Source organism: Oncorhynchus kisutch, linkage group LG6, assembly GCF_002021735.2.
Source record: "Oncorhynchus kisutch isolate 150728-3 linkage group LG6, Okis_V2, whole genome shotgun sequence".
NCBI classification, from domain to species: domain Eukaryota; kingdom Metazoa; phylum Chordata; class Actinopteri; order Salmoniformes; family Salmonidae; genus Oncorhynchus; species Oncorhynchus kisutch.
In genome coordinates, this window is record NC_034179.2 from 70598308 (window position 1) to 70609324 (window position 11017).

The window sequence follows — 11017 nt, forward strand, 5'->3', positions numbered from 1 at the left end:
GACGACACCGTTCTTTATACATCTGGCTCTTCTTTGGACACTGTGTCAACAAACCTCCAAATGAGCTTCAACAGTATACAACACTCCTTCCATGGCTTCCAACTGCTTTTACATGCTAGTAAAACTAAGTGCATGCTCTTCAACCGATTGCTGCCCGCACCCTCTCGCCTGACTAGCATCATTACTCTGGATGCTTCTGACCTAGAATATGTGGACAACTACAAATACCTAGGTGTCTGGTTAGATGGTAAACTCTCCTTCCAGACTCACATTAAGCATCTCCAATCCAAAATTAAATCTAGAATCGGCTTCCTATTTCGCAAAAAACGTCTCCTTCATTCATGCCGTCAAACATACCCTTGTAAAACTGACTATCCTACCGAGTCTTGACTTTGGAAATGTCATTTACAAAACAACCCCCAACACTCTACTCTGCAAACTGGATGTAGTCTATCACAGTGCCATCCGTTTTATCACCAAATCCCCATATACTACCCTCCACTGTGACCTGTATGCTCTCGTTGGCTGGCCCTCACTACATATCCGCCGCCAAACCCACTGGCTCCAGCTCATCTATAAGTCTTTGCTAGGTAAAGCCCCGCCTTATCTCAGCTCACTGGTCACCATAGTAACACCCACCCGTAGTCCTCGCTCCAGCAGGTATATTTCACTGGTCATCCCCAAAGCCAACACTTACTTTGGCCGCATTTCCTTCTAGTTCTCTGCTGCCAATGACTGGAACGAATTGCAAAAATCTTTGAAGCTGGAGTCTTACATCTCCCTCTCTAACTTGAAGCAACAGCTGTCTGAGGAGCTTACCAATCACTGTACCTGTACACAGCCCATCTGTAAATAGCACACCCGACTACCTCATCCCCATATTATTACTTACCCTGTTGCTCTTTTGCACCCCAGTATCTCTACTTGCACATCATCATCTGCACATCTATCACTCCAGTATTAATGCTAAATGTAATTATTTTAGCCTCTAGGGCCTATTTATTGCCTACCTCACTACTCTTCTACATTTGCACACTGTACATAGATTATTTTCTATTTTATTTTATTTTGTGTTGTTGACTGTATGTTTGTTTATGTGTAACTCTGTGTTGTTGTTTTTGTCGCACTGCTTTGCTTTATCTTGGCCAGGTCGCAGTTGTAAATGAGAACTTGTTGTCAACTAGCCTCCCTGGTTAAATAAAGGTGAAATAAATAAAAAATGATATTGACAGATCTGACATCAGGAGTTTGATGAAGTGTGACATTTTAAAGAGCTTTGAGGACTACTACTACAGTATATTATTACTTCATATCAACAGTAATAAACTACTATACTAAAGTGTAGATTCATTATACCTAAAAATGTATATCTTCTTCATAACAAGACAGAGAAAAATGTAAGTCATTATCAAGTCAACGAGCCTATCTGAGGAAGTGAAGCGACTGAACCAGACAATAAGGGCTGATACACTGGCACCCCCTTGTGGTAAACCATCTGAAGAGGCGGTCTCAGTCAAACAACAATAATCCTTTAGGAACCAGTCAAAGGCACTAGGGGGCCCTCTCTCTTTCCCCATGACATCCAGAGAAACAGACACAGGCCAGCCTTACCTAGTTTAACATTTCCAAACAATGATAGATTTGTTTGGAGAAAAAGATGATGAGATGCCAATGGACCAATGCCCAACCAATGCCCAACTATCCAATTAGCTGAGAAAATATCGAGCCCAAACTGTTGTATTTGCCACAATAGCGCTTATCTGGTCTCAGCATACAGTAAACAGAAGAGAGGAAAAGGAAACTGCTGAGGCTAAAGCATCTGGTTTACAGGATGACTGGGGCCATCAGGCCAAGTATGCTTAGTTTGAGTAAACAGTGTCACTGCTAATTTATGGTATCGCCAAGTGTGCAGACACATTCAAGCACAACAGCTTTAACAACAGAGCTCCCTGTTTCACTGTGGTTTATTTTATTACCTGTCATCTTCTTAATGGGAGCCAGGCGGAGGGCTAACGTACGCTGTGTCTGTGTGTGTGTGTGTGTCTCAGGCATGTCTGGTTAACATCAGACTGAGACTGTTCATAATGAATGGATCAGACCAGCACTGATCCCTTCCTCAATTGGGCCTGATATCAGGGTCCTCAACCCTATCAGGACCTGGACCTGTCAGGGACTTAATCAGCAGACCTGGACCTGTCAGGGACTTAACCCAGCCAGTTGGAGCAGGCCAAGGGGATGAGTAGTTCTGGCTCTCCTCCTAGGCTCCATGTCTTGGCTGGCCTTGTAGGACCCTTAGATTTAGACATAGACTGAGGTTAATGTGGGATGTCTAGAGTGGAGGAGTGGCTCTTATTGGAAATGACTGTTTGGACACAACATCCAGGCAACACACACCTCTCCTCCATTCCTCCCCCTCTCATGGGCCTCAGGGGCGGGCTAATGTAAGTTAGGCCCATGGCAACAGATCAGCTAGGGGGCCGGTCCTGTTTGTACACATAGCATGGGAGGTTTATGCACTCATAACTACAGCCGCTCTGGTCGAAGTCATCATAGGGACTGGAATCAGGAGGGGTGGGGGAGTGGAGACTGTAGTGAGAGGAAGTGCGGGGTGGGATCTTTGTGGTTAAAGTAATTGATCGTATCAGTATGGTTATGATTGCTATTGGTGTTATCCCTCTTTTCTACAGTGTCCTGCTCTTCCTGTCAGTGGGGGTTGCCGCCGGGGTCTTCTCTTTTTAGCCTCCCTGATTGGACGAGGCACGCTGCTTCCTGGCGATGGGCTCCAGTGGTTGGCTATATGCGGGCGTAGGGTGGACCTACAGGGAGCGTCCAGGTCTCCAGTCTTCATCAGCCGCTCCAGGACCAGGAGTTGGTGGTGAAGGTTTTGGGGAAGTCCTTCTGGCTGTGGAGGGCACAGTAACACTGAAGGGAGCCCCAGGAGTTCCACATGTCCCTACGCTTCAGCTGGGTCAGGTCCTTCAGGTACTCCTTCAGACTTGATTTAGACTGGACTGACAGAGACAGAGACAGAGACAGACACAGAGAGAACTTCAATGTGGGACTGACTGCATCAATATTGTCATACATTCAGTTCAAATCCGTCTTACCTTCAGCTTTATCTGGTTGATCCAATTGTAAGTGAGGTGGTCCCTCTCCTTCATGGACATGTTCACCTTCATCTTCACAGGCGTGATCGTCTCCATTTTCTCCATCCCATGGTGCTTGATTGACTGCTGGTACAAATACAAGAAGAGTAGCAACATATTTTCGCTGCCTTTCTATATTTCTCACACATTTTAATTTGTGAAAATGTTTCCTCAATCTCAATGGTCTTCCAGGTCTTGACAGACTTCATGCAGATCATTTTGGCCCTCTGTGCAGGGTTCGGGGACATGCGTCTGGGGTCCCAGGAGGTGTAGGCCACGTTAAGGCTGGGACGCCTCAAGTACGGGCCGTCCTTCTCCTTCTGGCTCTGGGCAATTGTCTCTACACATCAAAACAACAACAGTCCCTCATCACTCCTCTGCCAATCAATATAAATTGGACTAGGAGAGTATGAAAGCTGAAGCAGTTCAATATGAATATAGGGATGAGGGAGAAAGGAGTACTGTATGTGCTGTGTGTTATCATGTGTTCGCTCACCCACTGGCTGGATGTACTTGAGGAGCTGGTTGCTCTTCGGGCCTATGAGATGAGCTCCCTTGGTGTAGTAGGTGAGAACATGGTCCCCGTCCTCCCTGTCTGGTCGCATGGCCCGCCGGATCAGCCTCAGAGTCTTTTTATGGTAGTACCTGGTTAGAGGTAGGGGACAGTCAAATATGGCTGACACAGCTGACCACCAGAATGTATTATTTCTGTGTAAACAGATAACGTTTATTGAAAATTCATAAGATACTGCAATGAAAAGTTGTTTATTTTTGTTTTTCCCTGAAAATGTCTTGTTAACCTTACGTAATCTTTGACGACATACAGTTAGTACACACTCATTTATAGCTTCACATGATGTCGGTCAGCTATTCATATACAAAAAGAAAGTAGCATGACTTAGAATGGCTTGCTGTACTATCTCTCTTGTAGTACCACTGGACAGGATACCAGCAGCCAGCATCTTGGTCAGGGCCTTGTAAAACACCTTCTCACACACCTCAACAGACTGGGATGGGTCCGTTCCTTCAGCTCAGAAAGGAGTGAGAGAGAGGACAGTAAGCACCATCTTAATACAGTCTCACAAACGATATGGCAGCTCTGTGAGTCGTATGTTCATATTTACGTGTGAATCCAGATGTGTTTAGTGAAGGCAACATCTTAGTCGGGGATCTTCACCTTTCACACACTTGGAGAAGCGCTGGCTGTCCGCCATCACATGCAGGAAATCTTGAAACCCCACCTCTGAAGCCAAGAAACAAAAACAGCCAGTCAACTCATGTCAACTAAGGGAATGTGTATGACTGCACCCCAAAAGGCAACCTATAGTGCACTACTTTTGACCAGAGCCCTATATGGGTACAAATGTCCCGCACTATATAGGGAACAGGGGGCCATTTGGGACACAAACTATTTTTATGTATTCTGTTCTAACATGTTTATAATGGAAAGCACGTTATTATATTTTGGGGTAATTCCAGATACTGAGGCAGAAACATACTGTCGTAGTCGGCCTTCTGCAGGGCTTTCTTCACCTCCTCTGGGCTGATACTGATCCCCACTCTGTCCAGTGTGGACGCCAGGCCCTCCTCATTGAGAGAGCCATCGCTGTTCTTTGCAAACTGCTCAAAGACTTCTTTGAAGGCTACATGTGGCAGAATAGACAATAGATATGATTGTTTGATTGTTGCCCATAACATAGGAACATCACTTCAAACATGTACAATAGAAGATCATCATTAATTAATGACTTTTTAAAAAGGGTTTTGTATTGGTAGCTAGTATTAGTTGACAATAGAAGACAGGCTAACAGTATGCATGCTACTTACCATCAGACTGGGCATCGATCTGGGGATCGTCAGGCACCGTAGTTGCCAGGTCTTCAATACGAGTCATGCCCCTACAGGCAAACAGGCACAAGCACATAGAGGTGTCAGGGAATAACAGTGACAGTTGTGGGGAACAGAATAGGTATGAATGGTAAGTATGGAGCAGAGGGTAGGTACTGACAGTGAGTTTAGGAACTCCTCCAGGTCCTCTGTGTTGATGGTGCTGTCTGGCATCTCTGCCGTGGAATCGCAGAGAGTTTAACCAGGGCAGCTTTATCTGGCTTTGGCATTGGCTGGTTGGGCCTTTGCTGCAGCTCATCACAGGGAATTATCCTCTTGGTGATATCCCTGGGTTTGAATCGCTCCAACTCTGACATCTGTCGGTTGGGACTTTGTTGGAGATTCTCACAGCGGATGGTTCCGCTTCTCTTGGTGACCTCTCTAGCTTTGAGTCTGTCCGAATCTGTCATGGCTTGGTTGAGTCTGCACTGGATGTCGTAGGAGAGGGGTGCCCTCCTCCTGCCATAGTCCCTGCCTCTGCCTTGCTCTGCTCCATGGAAGGACCCTTTTATCCGGGGTTCTTTGGCTATTGGCGGGATGTTATCTTCTTTCTGTTTGGTCTTGTAGAAGTCTTTGACTTTGCCCTGGACTTTGTCATCTTCTCCACTTCGACTGGGCCGTGACCAGCTGTACTTCGGTTTGGCCGGTAAGTTTTTCTGCATGACCTTAGCTCCAACACCAATCTCCTCTGGGATACTGGTCACCATCACTGTCTTATGGGCCTTTTCTGCCTTGGCAGAAAGCTTCACGCTGGGCCGGTCATTCTGAGTGAGAAGTGGGTTGGTGGTGGTCACAGCCACGGCTGTCTTGGGGAAAAGGAGTGGGAACTTGATCTTCTTCCTGCCGCTGTCAATGTTATCTGGGGATGTAGCGGACTTCCCCTGGCGGACTTCAGCGTTAGCTCGCTCTGACTCCGAACTGGACCTGTCATCAGAGCTCCAAGAAGGACTCTTCAGCCTCAGCTTCACTAGGAACCTTGACACCTTCTTCTGGGCCTCCTGAGAGAACAAAACCCTCCAATAAATGTCACTAGCAAAGTAAACCTCAATGGTGTAAAGTACTGAAGTAAAAATACTTGAACATACTGGAAGTCGTTTTTTGGGGTAGCTGTACTTCACAGTTGAAGTCGGAGGTTTACATACACTTAGGTTGGAGTCATTAAAACTTGTTTGTCAACCACTCCACAAATGTCTTGTTAACAAACTATAGTTTTGGCAAGTCGGTTAGGACATCTACTTTGTGCATGACACAAGTCATTTTTCCAATAATTGTTTACAAACAGATTATTTCACTTATAATTCACTGTATCACAATTCCAGTGGGTCAGAAGTTTACATACACTAAGTTGACTGTGCCTTTAAACAGCTTGGAAAATTCCAGAAAATGATGTCATGGCTTTAGAAGCATCTGATAGGCTAATTGACATAATTTGGGTCAATTGGAGGCGTACCTGTGGATGTATTTCAAGGCCTACCTTCAAACTCAGTGCATCTTTGCTTGACATCATGTGAAAACCAAAAGAAATCAGCCAAGACCTCAGAGAAAAAATTGTAGACCTCCACAAGTCTGGTTCATCCTTGAGAGCAATTTCCAAACGCCTGAAGGTACCACGTTCATCTGTACAAACAATAGTACGCAAGTATAAACACCATGGGACCACGCAGCCATCATACCGCTCAGGAAGGAGATGCATTCTGCCTCCTAGAGATGAACGTACTTTGGTGCAAAAAGTGCAAATCAATCCCAGAACAACAGCAAAGGACCTTGTGAAGATGTTGGAGGAAACAGGTACAAAAGTATCTATATCCACAGTAAAAGGAGTCCAATGTCGACATAACCTGAAAGGCCGCTCAGCAAGGAAGAAGCCACTGCTCCAAAACCGCCATAAAAAAGCCAGACTAGAGTTTGCAACTGAATATGGGGACAAAGGTCGTACTTTTTGAAGAAATGTCCTCTGGTCTGATGAAACAAAAATAGAACTTTTTGGCCATAATGACCATAGTTATGTTTGGAGGAAAAAGGGAGGAGCTTGCAATCCGAATAACACCATCCCAACCGTGAAGCATGAGGGTGGAGGCATCATGTTGTGGTGGTGCTTTGCTGGAGGAGGGACTGGTGCACTTCACAAAATAGATGGCATCATGAGGAGGAAAATTGTGTGGATATATTGAAGCAACATCTCAAGATATCAGTCAGGAAGTTAAAGCTTGGTCGCAAATGGGCCTTCCAAATGGACAATGACCCCAAGCATACTTCCAAAGTTGTGGCAAAATGGCTTAAGGACAACAAAGTCAAGGTATTGGAGTGGCCATCACAAAGCCCTGACCTCAATCCTATAGAAAATTTGTGGGCAGAACTGAAAAAGTGTGCGCGAGCAAGGAGGCCTACAAACCTGACTCAGTTACACCAGCTCTGTCGGGAGGAATGGGCCAAAATTCACCCAACTTTTTGTGGGAAGCTTGTGGAAGGCTACCCAAAATGTTTGACCCAAGTTAAACAATTTAAAGGCAATGCTACAAAAAACTAATTGAGTGTATGTAAACTTCTGACCAACTGGGAATGTGATGAAATAAATAAAAGCTGAAATAAATCCTTCTCTCTACTATTATTCTGACATTTCGTATTCTTAAAATAAAGTGGTGATCCTAACTGACCTAAGACAGGGAATTTTTTACAAGGATTCAATGTCAGGAATTGTGGAAAACTGAGTTTAAATGTATTTGGCTAAGGTGTATGTAAACTTCCGAATTCAACTGTATGTTTTTGACAACTTTTACTTCACTACATTCCTAAAGAAAAGAATGTGCTTTTTACTCCATACATTTTTCTAACACCCAAAAGTACTCGTTACATTTTGAATGCTTAACAGGACAGGAAAATGGTCTAATTTACCCAAGAGAACATGCCCGGTCATCCCTACTGCCTCTGATCTGGTGGACTCATTAAACACATACTTCGTTTGTAAATGATGTCTGAGTGTTGGAGAGTGCACCTTGCTATTCGTAAATTGGTGCCGTCTGATTTCCTATAAGGAATTTGAAACGATTTATACTTTTACTTTTGATACTTAAGTATATTTTAGCAATTATATTTACTTTTGATACTTAAGTATATTTAAAACCAAATACTTTTTTTCAAGTAGTATTTTACTGTGTAACTTTCACTTTTACTTGAGTTTATCTTGACTTTTACTCAAGTATGACAATTGGGTACTTTTTTCACAACTGGTAAACGTACCCAAACACACAACACTCATTGATATGTCAATATAGCCGAGGGGGAGGGGGGATAGAGGTAAATGTAAGAACCATACCAGAATAAGAGATATTACACAGAAAACATAATGGTGACTGTAACCTTATTACATAGCTTTTTGATGTATCATGCCCTATATGTGACTTGACTTGCCTCTTTCCAGCTCCAATCTTCCTCCATTGTTTGATGATATGACTGCTTGGCAGAATAAAAGTCAAGCTGCACCTGCCTCTGAGGGCTGGACTAAAAAATGATAGGTGTGAAGCAAGAAGGCATCAAGAACTGATTTGGTAACCCAGACAGTGGTAGTGGATCCAGCCAAATGGATGTAAAACAAGAGGGAGGGAAGATCTCATTTAAAATCTCACATAACCAAATACCACTACCAAACAAATTCCTGAATTTACCAAAATAACACTTTGAAGACATGTTTGGAATTGGTAAACAAATATGTTATTGTGGAACAATTGGGGTTATTGTTATACAATAAATAGCTTTAACCAACCTCTTAAAAGAGCATGATCACCAATAGGACATAGGCCAGAGACGGAAAAAGAACCAAGCCTCGGGCACCAGAGGTGGCAGGGCATCTGATCCCGAATTCCACCCAGTACCAAATGGACAATGGATATAATTTCCAAGTGTAAATGTAACCAACAGTACTGCTCCGTGTGTGGGGAATATGACTCAACTGTGACCCAAGTAGAAACAATGACGCGCCCACCGGACCGCATCTCGTACGGCTATTTTCTGCCATTCTGCGACCGACTTACTTAGTGCCTGGTGAAACTGTTTAAAAGCTCTTTGCATCGCTCAGCAGGCTACATCGCTGGTGTTGGATCAACAGCTTCCCTTTCCCCAATCCTAACATTAACCATTAGTAGGGGAAATGCGAAACTGGCCCAAGATCAACGTCTAGGGGCAACTTTAACCGGCCTAAGGTGTTTGTTTCGATAGGACATCATGGACTGTTGACAAAAACAAGTCCGTCATAAATAACAGTCCGAGATTAAATGAGAGAGGGGAACCATCGTGAATACCCTTCCTAGTTCCAGTTTGCTTCTATTTATTTTCAATTCATGTAACAGTGTTACAGTATCCCAGTGTTACAGTATCACAACAACTGGGTAAACTCATGAAACTACACCCATCATATCCAGTTGGTTTTACAGTTCATTGTTGTGATGCTGTCAACCGAATCATTTCAAGGATAGGCCTAGCTGATGCAGTCCACTTGCCTTATCTAAATCGTGTCGCTGATAACTTATTTAGCTTCTCTCTCTCTCTCTCTCTGACAAGTAATATAGAAATTTGGAGCTATAGAAATGCTGTGTTAATTGAGCCGCCTATTCAAGAATTCCAGGTGTTTGTACACATTTCAGGTGAGTCTCATGGTTTTGGTGTGAGATCTATACTGGTATGCATATTTGTCAAAACGCTCAATGAAGTACAACATGTTCCCGTGTACCTACCCTAACTGATATTTTCTTTAGCCTATTAGTACAAAAAATATGTAGGTATAGGCAAAGTTGTACAAGTAATAAAAATATAGAGAAGTGACTATAAAATCAAAAATCTTGAATGTGGACTTCAAAACTCCTGTATACTTTTCAGTTTGGAAGAAAATATTTCTGAAGAAAGTTCTTCTTTATCCTCCTAAACGCTCTATTCTGGGTAAGTCATACATTCACCTCTTACACGCACAATGTCCTCAAATATACACCACTACCTGTCCTGATCACTCCAGGGGCACTTTCATAGAACACATATGTGTCCTGACTGACTGCAATTGCTCTAGAGTGAACCATTAAAAAGGTTTAAAGGTTATATTGAGAAAACTACAGTTGTTTGACTAACCTGTGATTTATATTGCATGTGTTAATGTTCTACCAGGTGTCTGGCTTGGCCCTGGTCATGGTCGGGGCTATGTCTCAGCCCACCTACACAGAAATGGAGTCTTTCACCCACATATCCCAGGGCATGTCTCACACCTCCATCCTCCTCATAGTGGTGGGTATCATCGTCTCCCTGCTGGCCTTCCTGGGTAGCATTGGGGCGTGGTCAGACAGCCGTCTGCTCCTTGGATTGGTGGGTAGTGCAGCACAGTGTGAGATATGGTAACTTGGGGCTTTATGTTTTGGAGAACAGTCAATATGCCGTGTTCCATCTTCACATACTAAATCATAACCTCCTAGCTCTGCCACGTTTGCATTTTGCTTTTGGAGAAGTAACATCTTAGTTGTTTGTACTCTGTTCACACACTTCCTAATGCTGATCCTCAGCCTGCAGATAGTGTCTGGGATTCTCTTCTATGTCTACCGAAACAAGGTAAACATGACTCTGCTCGGCTGTCTCAACCTACTGCAGATGATCACTGTATGTTTTCCAGGTAATTCAACTAGTATTGCTTGATTGACAAGGGTGAAAATGCTTTTTTTGTCCTCTGCACCCTCTGGAGGTGGAGAGAAGGATCACACTGAAAGTCAACGAGGTGATCGTACAGCACAGCCCCGGGGATAAGGTTGCCATCGTTGACCTACAGCATGCAGTAAGCAGCGTGCTATTCACTCCTTACCAGGGGAATAGTCTCTGTGAGAAACAAACTTTGATAGTGTATATGTGTGTTTCAGTTCCATTGTTGTGGTGCAGAGAACTACACTGACTGGCTCCTGCAGAGCTCTCATGGGAATATTAGTTTTGTGCCACACTCCTGTTGCCATGTGGATTAT